The following is a 20,645-nucleotide window of genomic DNA, read 5'->3' as shown; positions in this document are numbered from 1 at the left end:
AAAATTCTATAATATACTACCCAAAAATGTTAAGAGTCTACTTTTGCAACCCCCAAAAGCATGACCACTACTGATGGAGTACCAGGGTGTGTTTAGTAAGAGAAGCCACATCAGCAACAAACACTGCACACTGTGTCAGAAAACAAGCACAACTTGGTAACACAGAAAAAGTTTCCTAGTTCTTGTCTTCAGAAAAGTTACATATATACATTTTTAAAAAGGCAAATGATGGCATGTTATTGAAAAATAGAACAATATTAACACACGCCAAATTTCAGATTCCTAATCAATTACTGAAAGAGACGAAAAAGTCTTATCTTCCAAGAATCAGAGCCCTTGAAAAAAACTGAATTTGAAAACATTTACCGAGATTGTGCCAAGTGAGAAAGAAATAGTGATGAGCAATTAATCCTCTTCTCTCTTGTCCAACAGACTGAAAGAGATCTGTGACGCAAGAGCCCATGACTTAATCAAATATGCATCCTAGGTGCCCAGTAAAGTGCCTACCACAATGCGCACAGCTGGTGTTTCATATACATTTTGTTGGCTGAATTAGTTAAGAAAAGCACATATTAAATGCTTAGTTCTTTGTTGTTGGTCAACAAAAGATAAAATTGAGTCCCCCAAAAATGAATATTAAAAATCTATTTGGAGAGTCATAATCTATGTGTAAGAAGTGCATCAAATTCAGAAAAGTAAAATACAAAGCATAGTTTATAACGAAGTGTTAAGTGTACATGATAAGTACAAAAGGAAAAGGCAGAAAAAGGAGAGTTCATTGTGAGCTGGCATTGTTAGGGAAAGCTTCACGAAGAAGGAGGGATCTGACATGAGACATAAATCAACTGGAAAGCAGCCAAGCTAGGCGTTATTATTCATCATTCGGTGCTATTGCCTCAAGGCACAATTGGCACAGATTGTGGTATTCCCTCTCCACCATACCAAACTGGCCTGTGCTTTCCCCACGCGCACTCACTCTGACCACTCCTATCAAACCCAATCAAGGCAAAATAGACACTAAATCGGTTTCATTTATATGCGTGTCTGCGCGTACACACGCAAGCAAGCGCGCAACTTTGCCTGTTACTGCCCTTCATCAAACTAGGAAACAAAACTGGGCGGGCAGAGAACTGGAGGAGTGGCTGGAGGGAGGAAGCGACTAGAACCTAGTTCCTCAATTAGTTTTCGTAACAGAAAAATAAAGATGAGGACACATCCTCCGGTCTCCAGCGGCAGGCGACACACCGCGACACCCCTCACCTCCTGACGCCGGGGTTCTCCGGCACTCCCGGCTGACTGCCATTCGCAAAGAAACCGCCGCTCCTAAGCCTGCCCGCCAGCCGCCGCGCGACACCCCGGCGCCGACCGAGCCCGGGTCCGAGCGACGCCTCCTGCCGGCCGCGGCGGTTTGCTCAGCTCCTGGTCCCGGGCCGCGCCAACTCCGCGCAGCGCAGCTGAGGCGCCGCCCGGCTCTGCAATTCTGGGTGTTCCCGGGCGTCCCCGCCCCTGCCTTCCCCTCAGCAGGCGTCGGGGCGCCCCCAACCCCTGTCCAGCCTCCTCCTGACCGACGACCCGCCCCGGCCTCCCTGCATCCCAGAAACCACTCGCGGCACCTTTCCCTTTAATTCTTCTTTACCTCCTCAGCCCACCTCCCGAGGAGGTCCAACGGGTCTTGAGGGCTCGCAAAACTGAGCCGCGAATCGCGGGGGAAACGCGGCTGACGCTTCCCGCGGCGGCTGGGAGGAAGGCAAAGACTTGTGCGCTTTCAAAGTTAACGCGAAAATAGCTTCCAAACTTCTGGGCTGCAGCCCGAAACGCGGGGTAGCGGGAAGGCTCCTGCAGCCGCTGTGCCCTCCCCCCGGGTCTGGGAAGGGCTCCTCCGCGTCTCAGAGCACCCGGGGTCGGCCCGCAGGAAAGACCACATAGACGCACCCCGCCCTGACGAACTGGGAAGGGGCAGGCGCCGGCGACCCCAACTAAATCCTTCAGCGCCTCGGTCTGATGTATACACCTGCCAGAGGCTCCAAGTGCCTAATAAGTGTAAACCAATTCCATCCTGATGCTGAGAGGATCCGAGTGAATTCGGTACAAAGGGCAGTCTCAAAATCAACCACCCCGATCCGCGACAGTCCAGCACACTCCTGGCGAGGGGCCGGGGCCGCAAGGCCGGCGCTCGCATTCCCCGCTGGCGTCCCTCAGCCCCTCAGCGCCCACCCGGAGCCCTTTACCTGAACGAGAGTCTGAGAGCACGGACGACTGGAGCCGAGTCGAAAGCAGCGTCCGCGCCAGGGGTCAGCGCCGAGGGCGGGAGCCGGCGTCTAGGGATCACAGAGCGGCGACGCGGCAAGCCGCGCACGGGCCATTCCGCCGCCGCGAACGCAGAGAGCCTCGACCGCGCTCTGAGTCCAGCCAGCTCGCCTGTCACCTCGATCTCTGCTTCTAGGGCTTCCGGTCGCCGCCTCCCGACGGCCCCGTCGCGGAGGCGGAGCCTGGGCGGTCGGAGGGGGATGGGGTGGGGTGAGGATGCCGGGCGCTCAGTGGGTGCCGGGAAGAAGACCCGCCCCCTGCACGCGCGTGCGCGCTCGTTCGAGGAGGGGCTTGCTGGCTGTGTGTGGTGAACTCGTGCTCCCGCGAGGGGGCGTGTCCTTTCTCTGGCCCGCAGGGTCCCTGCGGGTCCGTGTCTACTCGCGGCTGTGAGGAAGGAAAACGCGTGCTGCGTGGGGCGGGCTCCACCTGCCTGTGGACAGATAGAGGGTCACTTTGTTCCGAAGAGATCCAGGCACTCGAGGGAGGATGTGAAACGGAACAACCTGTTTCGGTGCGGTTGGCTTTGTTTATTTGCCTCCTCCCCAGACGCCTCCAGCCCCTGATGCCGGCGCACCCTGTGAGGAAGCAAACGGCAGCCTCCGCCGCCGCCGCCGCCGCCACCAGACGAGGTCGCTTGCCCCGCGCGGGACAGGCCGGACGGGCTGCGCACCTGCGGGGGCCGACTGTTTCATGGGCCTCGTACGCCACCTTGCAGAAGGGAAACCTAGCTCGGAGGTTTTGACGTTGGAAGCGCATTTACTTGTGTTTTAAAGCCCACAAATGCCGTAGTGACTAATTTATTCTTTCAGCAAATGTCTGTCAGAGTGCCTGTTACGTGCCAGGCATGTAGCCTGGACTTCGTTTTTGTCCTCGTGGAGCTTGCAGAGCACCGTGTACTCACCTCTGAAATACACACCACATACGGAATGGCCATATTTTCTGGGCTGTAAAATATTTTGAATTGTGACTCCATGTATTGAATCGATTTTCAGTGGTGAGAGAAGAAACAATACATACATTGAGTTCATATAATCCATATATATGAAAAAAAGTGCTGGTAATTCCAGACATGGAAGTCAGTAAAACTAGGAGCTAAGAGGTAATAATCATAGACGTTATGATTCTAAGCCTTTGTTAAACTGTTCTAAACCAGACTAGGTAAGCACACCAGCAAAGAATAGATTAAGGGTGTTACCTTTTCAGCAGCTTATTTCAAATTGCATCAAGGCAGGGCCATTAAACTAAAGTGAGAATGATATGGGCGGAATTCAGAGGACAATAGGTGAAAGGTGAAAATCTTTACTTTTAAAATCTTATTGAGACAAGATCTTGGTCTGTGTCTACTCGTACATAGATTGGCTAGAAGCTAATATTTGAGTTTACCATAAGTTCGCTTTCTGTTTTTCTCGTTTGTTCTGTTTCTTTACTGTCCTTTTAATAGATTATTTTTAATTCCACTCTTTTCCAACAATTAGGTTATTTGTTATACATTCTTTATACTTTTAGTAGTATTTCAGTTATTTATTGCTGTGTTCAAACCACCCCCAAAATACAATGACTTAAAACAATGGCTCTTTTATTTGCTCATGATTCTGAATTCTCTGGCTCGGGAATTCAGTCAGAGTATAGTACAGGTGGCTCATTTCTGCTCCATGATGTCTGGGGCCTGGCTGGAATGGCTCAAATAGGGTCATAAGTCTTGGGACTTGAGGATGGACGTGGAGTCTCATAACAAAAATGAACGTGAACATGATGTGGAAAATATGGAGATGGAAGCCACAAGCTAAGGATGCTGGAACACAAAGAAGGCTGTTAGCTACATGCCTTGGTTTTTCTCTTCATGGCTTCTCCATATGACTAATTTAGACTTCCTCGCAGCATCATAGTTTTAGAGTTGCAAGAGTGGACATTCCAAAAAGACAAGCCTCAATGTGCAAGCCTTTACCTTTATCATGCTTACTAATGTGTCACTGGCCAAAGCAAGTCACATGGCCAAGCTCAGCATCAGTGTGGGAAGGAACTACACAAGATTGTGAATATTGGGAGGTGTGACATTTTAGTAGTTACTTAGATTAGGGACAGACCACCTTAATCCAATCAAAGAATAATTAAAAGTTACTTCCAGGGTATAACCCAGTTCCAACTTAAAATCTTTCCTCCTTAGGTCCTGAACTCAAAATTTTTACTCATCCAATCCCACACCCACTCTCCTTGAGGCAGTTGAAAACTCGGGCTTTTTTCCCAACCTCTCTCCACTATTGCTTTCTGAATGTTAATTGCCTCAAAGGGAAAAACGACACCAAATTCTGGACTCAAAATCTTGGATTTAGGCTCCTCAGACTGCTGAAGTTCTACTGCTCCAGAAAAGGTATCCTCTACAATCTCTACTTCAGATGTGACCCATCTTTTTTTGAAGGAGGGGTGATAATGTGCCTAGCTGAAAAATTCATTTCCCTGTATCCCATGCAGTTATGGATGGCCATGGGATACACTTCTAGACACATGCTTGAGATTTCTAGAAAAGCATTTCCTTTCCTAATATAGAGTCACCCATTTCTTTTGTTCTTTCTTCTAGAATAACATAATGGAGATGAAATTTCTTGACAAAAATGAAGGTGAGTATGACTTGGAAAATATAAAGATAGAAGCCATAAGCTAAGGATGCTGGGGCAGAAAGATAGAAGGAACTTGACTCACTCATGACCTCTTGAAATTGCTGCAGCTGTCCTAGACTGGCTGCCTCTAGATTTAATGTGTTTAAAAAATAAATCCCAATTTGTTAAACTGTTATCTATTATGTATAGATGAACACCTTCTTAGCTAATTCATAAACTGTATCTCCTAAGTAATCTTCCTGCTTCTAGGCTCTACCAGTTAGATACTAATGTAAGTAGGCCAGGCACAGTGGCTCATGCCTGTAATCCCAGCACTTTGGGAGGCTGAGGTGGGTGGACCATGAGGTCAGGAGATCAAGATCATCCTGGCTAACACAGTAAAACCTTGTCTCTACTAAAAATACAAAAAAGTAGCTGGGCATGGTGGCATGTGCCTATAATCTTAGCTACTTGGGAGGCTGAGGCAGGAGAATCACTTGAACCCAGGAGGTTGCAGTGAGCAAGATTGCACCACTGCGCTCCAGCCTGGATGACAGAGCGAGACTCCATCTCAAAAAAAAAAAAAAAAAAGTAATGTGAGTTAGTATGTCAGAAATACAAGAACTGTCACAAAGCAATACAACTCCTGTAACATTTCCTGCTAATTCCATAAATATATCAAACTATTGTAAGATTAATAAACATATTAATTAAAGAAAACCAGGAAGTAGAAAGAAGAAATAATGATGCCCATAGTTGAACCTTCTAAAGTCTCACTTTGACCAAGCAGTGGCTCATACCTGTAATTCCAACACTTCAGGAGGTTAAGGCAGGAGGATCAGTTGAGGGCAGGAGTTCAAGAGCAGCCTGTCCAACATGGTGAGACCCCCATCTCTATGAAAAAGTTTTTAATTAGCTGGGCACGGTGGCATGAGCCTCTAGTCCCTGCTACTTGGAAGCTGAGGTCTGAGGATTGCTTAAGCCCAGGAGGTCAAGGCTGCAGTGAGCTACGATCACACCATTGCACTCCAGCCTGGGCAACAGAACAGGACCTGGTCTCTAAATCTCATTTTAACACTTTGATATAGTTACAATCTGTATTATTTTTTCAAGGTATTTTTCTATATTATTTTACCTAACATGTCATAAACAGCTTTCCATGTTAATATAGTCTTTTAAACAAATAGCTGTTTAATATGCCAAGTAATTATAATATTTTTTGCTTATCTAGTTCATTCTCGTTGCACGTGTCAATTTACTTTTTTTCATCATAACTTATTTACTACATATCTATTACATTCCAGTAACTGGACTAAATATTATAAGTACACATAGATGAATAAGATGTGGCTCCTCCCAGAGCACTCTTCAAAACTACAGAAGACACAAGTATATACCATATATATATATGGCATATGTATGTATATATATTTTATATGTGACTGTAAGCTATTTAATTATCTTTACTTTTATTAATTTCTTTTTTTTTTTTTTTTTGAGACAGGGTCCCGCTCTGTCCCCCAGGCTGGAGTGTAGTGGCGTGATCTCGACTCACTGCAACCTCCACCTCCAGGTTCAATTCCCCTGCCTCAGCCACCTGAGTAGCTTGGATTACAGGCACAGGCCACCACGCTCAGCTGATTTTCGTATTTTTAGTTGAGATGTGGTTTTGCCGTGTTGGCTAGGCTGGTCTCAAACTCCTGGCTTCAAGCAATCCACCTGCCTGGGCCTGCCCAAAGTGCCAAGACTACAGGCATGAGCCACCATGCCTGGCCAAATTATCTTTAAATATGCTTAAAGAATGGAAATATCTTAATTTCCAATTCCTTTTATTGATAATTTCTTTTATCTACTGAATTTGCCTTCAGCATGACTGAGCAGTTATCAGTAGAGTACTTACAATGAACACTTTATTAATATAAAAGCCATTCCTTCTTACTTGAATTTCAAGTGACCCAAGGCCTCCAGTTTTCATTTTCATTAACAGTAAGTGCTATCAAAATGTAAATATCAATATTCTGTTGCTTTCTGTTTTCATAATTGTTAGTTAATTTCCTAACATCCTTCTTGTGGAAAGAATCATTTTTGGTTACCACATAAGGGAACAGTGAATAACATGACTCACAGCAGAATGAAAAACCTGAGATTTGAAAACAAAGGCTCTGTCTTTTAGCTTTGCTATACTAAAAGACAGTATTCCCCGTGCTATACAAGGGAAATACAGCCAACTTGCATAAATGACAGACTAACAACTCCTTATCTAAGAGGACTAAGTCAAAGCTATAATGTTTTCTATGAGTGTACATGTAATTTATTCTTTAACTCAAAAGTGCATATGTGCATGTATCTCATATATCTAAAGTGAAAAAGGCTGGATCTAGTGGCTCACACCTATAATCCCAGTGCTTTGAGAGGCCAAGGAAGGAGAATTACTTGAGGCTAGGAGTTTGTGACCAGCCTGGAAAACATAGTGGGACCCCATCTCTACCAAAATTTTTTAAAAAGAAATTAGCCAGGGATGGTGCATGCACCTATAATCCCAGCTATTAGGCAGTTGAGGCAGGAGGATCACATAAGCCAAGGAGGTTGCAGTGAGCCATGGTCGCATTACTGCAATCCAGCCTGGGCAACAGAGCAAGACCTTGTCTCAATAAATAAATAAATAAATCATCGCATTACTGCAATCCAGCCTAGGCAACAAAGCAAGACCCTGTCTAAGTAAGTAAATAAATAAAATGAAACTATTATTATCTAGGCAACTGAATTACTGTTGTTTTTAAACATATAAAATTTATTATTAAAAATACTATCTTGATGTAATTATAATGAACCAACTCCTGGAACTTACCCAAAGGAAGATTTCCTATTTCCCTGAGGAGTTCTGTTCCTGTGGGATTCTACAAGATGAGATTTGGATTGTAATTTATTTCAACTGGGTTTTAAATATGATGTTCATGGGAGAAGATTAGAAAGTGCTGCTAGGGAATATGTTGAGCAGCAAAGTAGGGGAGTTGACAAACATGAATTAATGATTTAAAGGTAACCTCTAAGGTAGGTTGGTTTAGAGCCTGTCATGAACATGCTTTGATAAGTGTAAACTTAAAATTCATATTTTGAATTTTATTTTGATAGAAAATGCACCTTGCAGATCATTTCCAAGTCTTAAAAATATTTCTCAGTTATAATTTCCTCCCTCCTGAAACTCACATTTTTCTCTGCCTCTAATGAGGTGCCTCTGTCTGGGAAAGGTGAGGATTACAAGGCCTAGTAGAAAATGAAACAGATCAAGTATGAATAGGACAAGATCTAAAATGCTTAAAGAATATCACAAAGTATTCTGATTGTCTAAGATTTGCAGTTGTAAATTGCCTAATCATCTGCTTGACTGTTTTGTTTTCACAAGATCCTTAACAGTCAAGTTTTCTCTTCAGTTCCTTCAGTTTTGGACCTGTTGAGTAATTCTCACAACACGTACTCAAAGTACTGTCTGATCTAACTGGCTTTAGGTCTATATAAGATGATTTCCTCAGAGAAGTCCCCAGATGTTTTCCTGAACATTCAGTCAATTGATTCAACGCACATTTATCTGGCAGTAGTTGTGCAATGGTGACTAAGACAGTCTCCACTCGTCAGTTTCTTATAAGGAAGTGTGTGAACTGACTGCCCAGAATCACTTGGGAAAGCCTGCTACAGATTCCCCAGTCCTACCCTAGTCCTCCTAAATCTCAGAGAACAGGTCAGGAGAATTTGCACTTTGAAGAAATTCTCTAGGCACTACTGCTTTAAGAACTTGTAGTCTTCTAAAACACTTGCGGGTGGGGAGGACGTGGCTTCGGGGTGTGGCCAAGTAGGAAAACACACACACTAGCCTAGCCAGTAAGTGCCATAATAGAGATACACATGCAAGGCCAAATACAGTTAGCCCTCAGCATCTGCACACTCCACATCCATGGATTCAACCAACCATAGCTCAAAAATATTTAGGAAATAAAACAAAAAAATAATATGAATAAAAGTACAATATAACAACTATTTACATAGCATTTTATTAAGTAGTATAAGTAACCCAGAGATGATTTGAAGTATATAGGAGAACATGTGTAGGGTATATGCAAATACTACACCATTTTCTATAGGGGACTTGAGCATCCATGGATTTTGGTATCCTGAGGGTTCCTGAAACCATGTCCCTGAGAATACTGAGGGACAACTGCATAGAGAGGGTGAATTAAGCCTAACTATATTGTCAGAGAAGAGGATTACCACAGCAGATTTCTTACAGTAGCTAGAAGTATTATTGTTTAGAATGTTAAGAGACTCAGTTATTTTTCACTTGGGGTACATCTAAAATCAAAAACATTTTAAACCTCTACTTTAAAAAAAAGTGAATTCCCAACTAAAATTAAAGATGTTGATAATCATGTGCAGAGATCATCCGAGTTAACAGCAGTTCTACTAGTATGAATTTATCCTAAGGATATAATTAGAGCTTACGTGCATGGGTTTGGTTACAAATCTCTTCTCTACAGCAAATAAATTGTGACAGAGTGCTCATTTTCATCCAGCCCCAGACACAGTTCTTTGTGGGAAAGCTTTCCTTTCCCCACTTCTTAGACATTCAAAGACATTCTGGGCCATGAAGAGTTCCCATTTTTGCTATTTAGGCACTGTAAAGCCAATACTCTGTTTTTATAGTAAAGAAGGTTTTTGTTTTTTTGGTTTTTTTCCCCCAGCACAGTAATAGAATTTAGGAATTGAATTCCTTAATAGCCCTGGCTGGCCTCACTGTGCAGGCTCCTGTACACAGCATACATTTTCATGTTGATGTCCAAATTCAGTATGTTGATTTTGGCAGACTGGACATCCTAGCCATTCACTAAAGAGAGATCATTCTGATGCTCACCTGCCTTTCATCTCTGACTCCTCCACTAGGCAGATAGTTCCTGGGTTTTTAAACTGGCCTGCACATAAGAATCATTTAAACCACTTTAAATATACATATATATTTATATATAAAAATAATATGTATTTGTAATATACATACTTCTATATTTGTATTTATATATTTATTATTTATATATATAATACAAATATATATATTTAAATTTCATGGACCCTGTGCATTGAATAGGGACTATGTTGTATTTGTCTTCTCCTCTTTGGTTCCCGGTAGAGCACCGGACGTATATCAGGTAATCAATGACTTCATTTATTCATTCAACATATATTCTTGAGCATTTGTGTTCTAGGTACTTCTAAGTGCTAGAATTACAGCAGAGAATAAAATAAATGGTCAACTGTTGTCAACATTCTAATGAGAGGAAGACAGACAAGTGGCATCAGGTAGTGATGAAAGCTGTAAAGATAGAAACTAAGACATGGTAATGGTAGGACAACCACATACTTTATCAAAAAAGGACACTTTGAGAATAATTATTCACAATTATGTCAATATATTACAGATGAAATCAGGAGCTTCATTGATAAACCAAGATGTGTGGTCACTCTACATAATGTATTAGAGAGTGCTATAGAAAAGGAAATGAAGTGTTTTTAAAAAATATGATGTGCTGCTCCTAGAAGACCTCCCCCAAAGGAAAACGTTTAACCAGAAGCCTGAGGAAAATGAAGGCCTAAGTCACATGGCTATTAGGGAAAGAGCATTCAAGGTAGATGGAATAGCATGTACAGGGACAAGCTTGGAATGTTAGAGGGAAATCACAGAAGCCAGTTTGATAGGAGTGGAATGAACAAGAGTACTGCTGATGAGGTCAAAAAAATAACCAGAGGCCAGATTTCATAAGTTCTTTTAGGCTAGGCTCATGGTAAGGGCCTAAGACAGATTTTACCCTGAGACAGAAGTCTATGTAATTTACATTTTAAAAGGATCACTCTGGTGTTACGTGGAGAGGAGCCTTGTAGGATGGAAAGAGTGAACACAGGAAGATTAGTTAATAGAGCAGGCAAGAGACTGTGGTGACTTGGATCATGATAATGGAGAGAGGTGGTTAGATTCTGGACACATGCTGAGAGTAAAGCTGAGAGGATATGGTGCATGAGCGAAACTGAAGTGCCAGATATGACTCCTCAGTTTTTGGCTTGAGCAACTAGAAGAATGGAGCTGTCCTTCACTTAGATGGTGAAGATTGTGGAAGAACAGGTTTTGGGGAACAGGGAGAAATAACAATGTAGTTTTGGACTTATTAAGATTGAGATATATTAGTTATTTAAGTGGGAAAGTTAGTAGGAAATTACATAATTAAGTCTAAAGTTTAAAGGAGATATTGGAGCCACTTGCTACCATATCTAAGAAAGTCCCCATTGCTAAATTTACGTAGCAAATATGTTTATTCCTCCATTTTACATGTGAGTTAATTAGGAGGTCTTAAAAGTGTGTTTTGTAAAAGAGGAGCAGTGGGCCATATTCTGCATTTGCAGAGGAGGGAGATTTATTTTCACAAAGTCTGGAAGTGAGGTGTTGCCCAGTAGTGTGTCCACTCATATCATATTTCTTCGGCAGAGGGAAACTGTAATCCCTATAAACATAAGCTAATTTAAAGTTCCCATTACCCAATTGTTACCTGATGACCCCATTTTGGGAAGTTGGCTAAGAAATGACTTTGAGGCCAAAGAAATGAAACAGTTGATATGTGTATGTTATATGACTTAAGAAAGAAAAATAGCCAGACCAAGCATATGAAAATTAAAAATCAATACAGGCTCATGCAAGTTTCTAGTAATGTAAGCTTAAGTTTGGGCTTAAAACAAAAACTTACAGTATCAGTTAGCATTCCCATTATTTATTGGCTTCTTGCCTACAGACTTTAAAGAAGCAGCTGTCTTTTATTTTCAAATGCAAAACAGATGGAAATTTATGGTACCAGGGAAATTTATATTAAGCCAAATAAAATACTTGCAGCATTATGTACTGTATGCAACATTTTTACTTCACCACCTGCCTGAGATTCTTTGATTTTTATTTTTCACTTTCTGAAGAGTTAGCTAAATTAGAAATCAAGTCTCTGAATGGCTTTTTCTCAATTATCAGTGTGTTTACATTGAAACCAAGGTAACCTTTTGGTTTGAAAGTTTTGCAAAGTTACCAAAAAAACAATATTACTTTGGTTAAAAATAACTCTCTATTGAAATGAAATAAATGTGAGCATTAGATAAATGGAAACCAAAACTTTTTATCAGACCTCAAAGTTGAAAGACAGGAAATGTTAGCTGCATTGACAGAACCCTAGGTACAGACCTATTGGTGAAAATAAATAGTATGGTTACACAGATAAGTGACCCAGAAAAGAACTTGTTGGTTGATGTAATTTTTATTTATTTCCCCATTTTGTTGAATGCCTGCTACAAGTAGTTGCTGGGCACGCAATGGTGAAAAAAATGAACATGATCTCTGCCTTCATGTTTCATATGGAAGAAGACATATTAACTCAAATAACCACTCAAATCAACTTACAAGCATAAACTTTAATAAGTGCTTTAAAAGAAACCTTTCCTGGTGAAGAAACATCTGGTTGAGCGCTGATGATTGAGTAAGCATGAACTAGATCAAAAGGATATGGGTGGGAGCAGCTAATGGTGATCGGGAGACAGAATGGTGAGTGCAAAGTCAGAATTGTGAAGCTGTGGCATGCAAAAGAGAGCCACTGTGTCTGCAAAATAGAAAGTGAGAAAGAGAGTGGGTGGAGATTACTTGAGAATGTTGACCTTCGGCCCTCCTAATTAAGAATCCTAAAGAAAAATGGGTGTCATTGAAGTGCTTTAATTAGGAAAATGACATGATCATATTTTCATTTTTAAAAGTAAAGCTGTAATGAGGGGAACTTTTACTTACAGTAGTGAATTAGGCAATTCGGCTAACACTCTTACCAAGAAAAACCACAAAAGTCAGACAAAATATTTTGAAAATTACTCTGAGAGTTAACATGACAACATCTGGAATATCTGGGAGAAGGAAACTCAGAGAGGTGAGTAGAGCATTTAGGACCACTCTTGTGAAGAGGAGTCTGAGAAGCTGAATAGAAATTTTGACAGACCAACAAGGATAGGGGAATAAAACTGAAGTTCAAGGAAGGTCAAGGGGAGCGATGCAAGGTTTTGGGTTGGAACCCAAAGGACTACATGAGAGTGAGGGTAAACCAGAAATAGGCCAACCTTCCCAGAGGGTTGAACCATCCCCCTTCAGATTTTCTCAGGCCTTCCAATTGGATTGAATTAAGGTGATGTAGGATTGCTACTGGCCTTAATCTCTTACCAGAAGCACATATAAGCACTCCTTGAAGAAAGATAACATTCTTCTTGGTCTCAAATTATCTTTACAATGATCCAAATACAATATCTAGCACTCAATAAAAAGTAACCAAGAAAGCATTCACAGACTGATGGAAGAAGTCAAAGAACAAAGAAGCCAAATTGAAGGTCCTCCTACTGGCCAAAATAGGGCAATTTGAATGATAAAAAGAATAATGATGGTTATTCATTATAAAATTGTGAATAAAAAGGAAATCCATGAGTCTATAAAAATATTTTTAAAAAATAGTTTTTTAAAAAAAGTCTGGGGGTCTGATGTAGTGGGTGGTTCATGCCTGTAATCCCTGCACTTTGGAAAGCTGAGTCAGGTAGATCATTTGGGGCTGGGAGTTTGAGACCAGCCTGGCCAACATGGTGAATCCCTGTCTCTGTTAAAACACAAAAATTAGCTGGGCATAGTGGCACACACCTATAATTCCAGCCAGTCGGGAGGCTGAGACAGGAGAATCGCTTGAATCTGGGAGGTGGTGGTTGCAGTAAGCCAAGATCACAGCCATTGCAAAACAAGAAAGGAAATAAGAGGGAAGATGGAGGGGGTACAAAAGAAGAGGGGAAGCTTTTCTTTATAGAAGAATGCTAGTTAATAAATGTGGACAGGTTAATAGAATTGGAAAATCACCGTTTTGCAATCACCAAAGTAATAATAATGGTATATGAGGAAACTGAAGAGCCAGGGATGGCTTTTCATTGACAATGAAAGGATTATCAATGGATGCTAATGCCACTAGGTGAGAGATTGGAAAATGGTCATAGTTTCCAAGTATCTCCTTACACATTTTCATTAGTAACACTAAGAGATAATCTGACAATAGAGAAATCCAACAAACATCACCTTAACCAAATGATCAAACTTAAAAATGAATACTGATAGGACTAATGAACATTACGTGCTTTCTGATATTAATGAATAAAGGAGGACAAACTATCATCTATGTAGTACTGTTGCCAAAATATTTAATTGAAACCTAAGCATTAGATAAAGGCGCCAGGCTGGAGTTCAGTGGTGCGATCTCAGATCTCAGCTTACTGCAATCTCCGCCTCCCGGGTTCAAGCAATTCTCCTGCCTCAGCCTACCAGGTAACTGGGACGACATGTGCACGCCACCACGCCCAGCTAATTGTTTTTTGTATTTTTTAGTAGAGACGGGGTTTCACCATGTTGGCCAGGATGGTCTCGATCTCTTGACCTTGTGATCCACACGCCTCGGCCTCCCAAAGTGCTGGGATTACAGGCTTGAGCCACCGTGCCTGGCCCAGAACTCTTTAAAAACTATCAACGTCATGAGAGAAAAAAAGGAACTATTCTAGATGAAAGGAAACTGAAGGCTATGCCTAAACCTAATATAGATACGGGATGTTGGGAGGTTTTAAAATGCTATAAAGGATATTATTTAGGCAATTGAAGAAATTTGCATATGTACTGAATAGTAGATATATTGTGGTATCAATGTTAAATTTTTGCATGTGATAAGAGTTATTATGATCATGAAGGAGAATATCATTATTCTTAAAAGAGATACATGTTGAAATGTGTAGGAGATGAAACATCATTTTATACATAGAGGACTTTCAAATGGTACTATAATATCTGTATCTATACACATGCAGTCTTCACTTTGCAGGACTGTAAAAATATTTGGTAGTACAGGATTATAAAAATGACCATGCAAGCTGAAACTACAAAGTGATCTTAATAATCACTGGGGAAAATTACAATTGTTCGGTCACCTTTAAAAATGTTTGTCAAAACATTAAGAGCACTCTATGATCAGTCGTAAATGCAGAAAAATGTAAAAAAAAAATAGCAAAACTAATTTGTATTTAGTGCACTATAATTTAAAACATTAGAAATATTGAGGATTAAATATTTCTTTGTTAAAACTTACCAAAGGCCAGGTGTGGTGGCTCACACCTGTAATCCCAGCACTTTGGGAGGACAAGGCGGGCAGTTTGCTTGAGCTCAGAAGTTTGAAACCAACCTGGGCAACCTGGTGAAATCCTGTGTCTCTAAAAATATTACAAAAATTAGCCAGGCATGGTGGTGTGAACCTATAGTCCCAGCTACTCAGAAGGTTGAAGTGGGAAAACGGCTTGCACCCAGGAGGCAGAGGTTGCAGTGACCCATGATTATGCCACTGCATTCTGGCCTGGGTGACAGACTAACACCCTGTCTCAAAAACAAGCAAACAAACAACAACAAAAAACTTATGACGAGTAGTTTGAACAGTGCTGCTGCTTCTGATTATATAATTTATCTTATTGATGAAACATCTTTTCTCTACTTTCACAAATCATTCCTTTCTAAGTTTGGATTCGCTTACATTATTTTATCCTTTGCATTTTCAGTGTTGTGAAATATTTCCAAAGAGATTTTCTAATTCTATCAATCTACCTACTTTTTGTGAATTTTTTTGCCAATGTCACTTCCTCTGGTACATCTTCATGCTTTTTTGTCACAGCCACTTCCTTCATTAACGTTGATAATTTTACCTTTACTAAGTTTCCCTGACTGCATATCTAGAGTCTTTTTAATAATCACAGTGTCAACATTGCCATCACCAACTATCTTTTCTATAACTCTATGTTTGATTTGAATTTCACTTCCAGGGTTACTACTTTTCATGTTTTTCCTTCATTTTCATTTCTCTTGGTCAATTTCCTCTTTTTAATACCTATTTTTATAAAATATTATGTGAGTTTATCACTGGGAGACAAGGAGGTAACACAATTTTATGCTTTGCTGTCTGTGCATGAACTAAAAAACAGATGTACAGTGATCAACTGCTGACAGATTTTGAAAGCAGTGAATGATTGGTTGCTGTCACTGATCATGATACACATTTGTTAATTACATAGTGATTGGCAGATTGAAATCCTTGCAGTGAAGTTTGCACTTTGTGTACTGAAATTTGAATCATGTCATTGGATAACTGCCTTTGTTTGTATATGTATATGTATATGTATGTGCATATATATATATATAGTTGTGTGTGTGAATCTAGATAAAGGATATATAGGTAGCCCATGGTATTATTCTTGCAGCTTTTCTGTCACTTTCAAATTTTATCTCAATAAAAGTCAAGGGTGACAGGGTGGGAAGGAAGCAGATTATAAGGCAATAAGACAATGCAACAGAAAATCTAGAGAAACAATAGGCAATAAAACAGGCTAACAGGGAATCCAGAGACTTAGAAAAAGCTATAGAATCAAACCGCCTGGGTTTGAATCTCACTTTAATTACTAGCCATGTGATCTTAGACAAGTTATGGAATATCTCTGAACTTGTTTTCTCTTAAAAACTAGGGCCAAAAGAATACCTACTTTATAAGGTAATATGAGTGGTTAAATAAGTTTCATATATGAACTAATTCTAATTATAAATGAAAAGATGTGTTAAGATGGGGAGGCTTTACTATCTTTAGATACTGATAAGAATCCAGAAGAGAGAGGTTGAAGCTAGGAGAAGAGATAGTTAATGGTGTAGGCTCCTTAAGAAGGTAGGAGGGGATGAGAGCCAAACAAGAAACAGAGGAGTTGGTCTTGCACTAAACAAAGGGCTCTAATAAACAGGAGGGAAAGAGAATAGGATGGGTACAGGTGTAGGCTGCATAGTAAATTTGCTAGGAAGAAGATGTTATTTAATTTTTGTAGTCTCCAAGAAATAAAAGTTGAGGTATTTTCTGAGAGTGAACAGCACAGTAGGAGATTAGAGGTTGAAGAGAATGTGGAAGACTTGAAATGGCCCTTGCAGAGAATAAGAGAGCCAGCTGGCCAAAGAACCATAACAGCCTTGTTGGCAGTGTGGAGGTCCCAGAGTTACTGACTTTAAAATTATAGTTCTATCGGCCTGCCCTTTTGTGTTTCTTCATTCAGCTGCCAGTGCCTCAGCTGCCTTGGGGCAAGCATGGAGAGTGTGGGCTGTTGAGTTCATCCAGGATTGAGGTTTTTCCAGATGGATGTGAGAAAAAGATAGTCAAGATAATTTATGGTATTGGCAAGGAAATTACTGAAAGTACGGACCATGAAATCTAACCTGGGAGAGAATTAATAGCAGGAGAGGGCTAGTAATGAGAGAGAAAATAGAGGGGACCATGAATTAAGAAGGATCTCCTTGAGGTCATTGTAGCAGTCCTAGTGAGAAGTGTTTAATAAGCAAGCTAATCATTTCCTAAATTAGGGAGCAATGTGCTATGTGAAAAGAATGTTCAGTTGGGGCTCTATCTCTTTTAGTTTTGGCTGAGACCCTAAAACCTTAAGGGAAAACAATAGGTGCCAAAGTGAGGAGCTATATCACTAAGGGATATTTGCAAAGGGAGGATCAGTGTGGTTTTGTGACCCTTAATTCCTTAACCATCTGTAATGTTTACAAATACTGAAGTTGAGAAATTAAGAGATATGTTTTCTTTGGAGAATTGTTGGAGTGCCTTGGGTGTTTCTTCCCCTTTCTCCTGGGGGAAGGCAGAGGTGTTCCTGTCTCCTTAGCTCAAATAAGGATACTTTATTGAAACAATCTGAAGAGGTTTAAATATGCCTCTGGAGTCTGAAGAGCATTAAGGACTGGTAAGAGTAGCTCTGTGCAAATCATCCAGGTTAGAGAAAGCAGGGAGGAAAGGGGAAAAGTGGGCAGGGGCATTTGGAACAAACTGCACATCCACTAGCAGTGAGGCAAGCGTGGGTGACTGTTTCTCCTGAGCCAGATGTGGGCCTGTGGAGAAGCTGGCCTGAAGCTACCTCAGATTCCAAAACTGGCTGGGGGACTATGTGACTACGGGGAAGGGAGTGGCCACCAGATGGCCAGGGGCTGAGGAGAGAATTTTAGGGGGCCAGCCTGAGGAGAGACATTGCCCTCACAATGGGAGCACAGTAGGATGTTCCAAGGGGAGCATCTCCCTAAAATTCACAAAAATACCCAGTGAAGGAAAGAGTGAGCAACAGGATTCTGCCATACCAGAGGCTGCCATTGGGTGACTGTGTCTGTGCCTACCAAGTAGGACCTTGATGACCTCTCCTCCCTTTTCTTGATCCAATCCCAAAGGACACAGAGGTAGCTTAACTGGGGGGTAAGAAGGTGGGTGTTGGCGGACAGAGAGAAAGGAGAGGGAAGAGGCAGCCATCTGTATTCTCATCCCTTCTCCTTACCCCACAGGTTTTTCAGTCTACTGCAGTAAGAAGATGGGGGTAGGGAGGCTCAAATTTTATGAGTGTGATTCAAATTTTATTGAACATTTTAATTACAGAACTGAGACCATTCTTGTGACTGAGAATTATCAGAAGAATTTTTATGACCTGAAAGAAGCCAGGAAAGTAAGTCTGCCCTAGGGACAAGGAACACAAACAAACAAGAAACAACTAGCCTATAGAAGAGTTGGAAAAGGGTGATTGATATGGTTTAGCTCTGTGTCCCGCCCACATTTCATGTTCAATTGCAATCCCCAATGTTGGTGGTGGGGCCTGGTGGGAGGTGATTGGATCATGGGGGTGGTTTCTCATGAATGGTTTAGCACAACCTCCCTTGATGCTATCCTTAAGATAGTGAGTTCTTGTGAGATCTGATTGTTTAAAAGTGTGTAGCACCTCCCCACTCTTGTTCCTGTTCTTACTATGTGAAATGTCTGCTCTCACTTTGCCTTCCTCCATGACTAGAAGCTTCCTGAGGCCTCCCTAGAAGCTACTATGCTACCTGTACAGTATGCAGAACTGTAAGCCAGTCAACTTCTTTTCTTTATAAATTACTCAATCTCTGGTATTTCTTTATAGTAATGCAAGATTTAACTAATACAGTGATTTAGAGGAAAAAAAAACGTGTTATCATTCTGCTCTATAAAATTCAGTTCATTCACTATCATACTGGTTACATCAGATTAGTAAAATAATGATAACAAGGTCCAGAGTGTGGCTGTAGAAGTAGATGACTCTGATGGAATGGACTAGATCATTGAGGGTGAAGAAGTCAAGGTATAAGAGGGCTTGATGATGGCTGGGTCATCTTTGTAGATAATAAATTATTCCATGATGCTGGCAAAGGTTGGGGTTGAAAGATTGCAAGCCCAAGGCCAGTGTTCCTTAAACTTTGGAGTGTATTAGAATCCACCTAGGGAGCCATTAGAAGATAGAGGGGCCCAGGCTTTTTGAAGTAGGATAGGGCCTGGGCTTCTGTATGTTTTCACCAAGATCTCAGATAATAGGAAATATACAACAAAAATTTGAGAACCTCTACCCAATATTTAGTTGTGAGAAGTAACTAATCAATAAGTACATAACCATATCTACCCAAAGAAAGGAAGAGAGAGGGCAATTTAGCCAAATAGCAGGAGTATCCAGGAAGCAATTTTTTCTTTTTGTTAACTGACAGTAAAGAAGTAGTAGTCTGAGAACAGTAATAGGGACAACTAGCCTCCCAACCCATTATCTATAACTATTCTTTTTCATTTTTTTTTCTTTTTGTGAATATGAATGTTATGGATTACACTGTATCTCCCCCAGAAAAGATCTATTGAAGTCCTAACATTTAGTACCTCAGAATATGACCTTATTTGGAAATAGGGTCATGATAATTTGGAAATGTATGTAATCACTTAAGATGGGCCCCTAACCCAATGTAATTGGCATCCTTATAAGAAGATGGCCACATGCAGACACAGAGACATACAGCAAGAATGCCATGTGATAATGAAGGCAGAGATTAGAGTTATGCAGCTGTCAACCAAGGAAGGCCAAAACCATGGGAAGCTATGAAGGGAGAAAGAAGGATTCCTCGACAGGTTTAAGAGGAACCATGGCCCTGCTGACACCTTGATTTTGGACTTCTGTCTTCCACAACTGAGACAGCAAATTGTTTTAAGCCACCCAGTTTGTGATGCTTTGTTACAGCAGCCCTGAAAAACTAACACAATAAAATTGAGATATTCCTTTCTTGGTGTGCCATCAATCATCTCCCCTACATTCTGCCCATCCTGTGTTCTTGTCCCCATTGCAATGAACTTACAGCCTCTCTCAGGACAGAGAAATCATGTTTGAGTCAGTGGATGCCATTAGAACAACAAGAAAAAGAAAAGTTTACTGCTTCCCAACATCCTTAAGCTAAAAACACAATGCACTTTATATGTTCTTGTTGGAGTAGTCAGCCCCACGCTAGTGTCTGCATTTATTATTGATAAATGAGTCAGTTCATATGAGACTGGTAGCTTATTTGAGTAGGTGTATGCTAAAGTTATTTTGAAAAAAGGAAAATAAGCCTATAAATATACTTGAATGCTACTTTCATGAGAAAGCACTTCTCATGAAGAATCTTTATTAAACCAGTTTTCACGAAAGTGCTGAGAAAACTCAGCAGTCATATATAATAGTTTCCACTTTCAAAAGTCTGCCCACCTCCTTTGACTTTCATAACTTCTCTCCTCTCCCTAATATTGAAGGAAA

The 20,645-nt window shown here is 41.0% G+C and overlaps 1 protein-coding gene and 1 long non-coding RNA gene across 4 annotated transcripts in view; one reads left to right on the top strand and one right to left on the bottom strand.

Annotated features, from left to right (window-relative positions):
- Positions 1-2,435, bottom strand: part of TIPARP (TCDD inducible poly(ADP-ribose) polymerase) — a 31,377-nt gene extending 28,942 nt beyond the window's left edge. Inside the window, exon 1 of the mRNA XM_012447334.2 lies at positions 2,229-2,435. The gene's annotated coding sequence lies outside the window, so the exon portion shown is untranslated. The remainder of the gene's footprint in view (positions 1-2,228) is intronic.
- Positions 2,436-3,043: 608 nt separating this feature from the next.
- Positions 3,044-20,132, top strand: LOC135275893 (uncharacterized). Of its 3 annotated transcripts, none has more exons than XR_010343480.1 (5): positions 3,044-3,406; positions 4,883-4,922; positions 18,464-18,530; positions 18,870-18,925; positions 19,848-20,132. It is a non-coding gene; the product is annotated as an uncharacterized LOC135275893 (long non-coding RNA). The 3 variants fall into 3 exon arrangements; XR_010343479.1 differs by adding an exon at positions 4,472-4,675 and having other exon boundaries at positions 18,870-20,132; XR_010343478.1 differs by having other exon boundaries at positions 18,870-20,132.
- Positions 20,133-20,645: the final 513 nt, after the last annotated feature.

Source organism: Aotus nancymaae, unplaced genomic scaffold (genome assembly GCF_030222135.1).
Source record: "Aotus nancymaae isolate 86718 unplaced genomic scaffold, 86718_ANA_hifiasm-v0.15.2.pri h1tg000019l, whole genome shotgun sequence".
In the NCBI taxonomy this organism is placed as follows: Eukaryota; Metazoa; Chordata; class Mammalia; order Primates; family Aotidae; genus Aotus; species Aotus nancymaae.
Note: the sequence above shows the minus strand (reverse complement) of the source record. Positions and strands in the feature narration are given on the sequence as shown.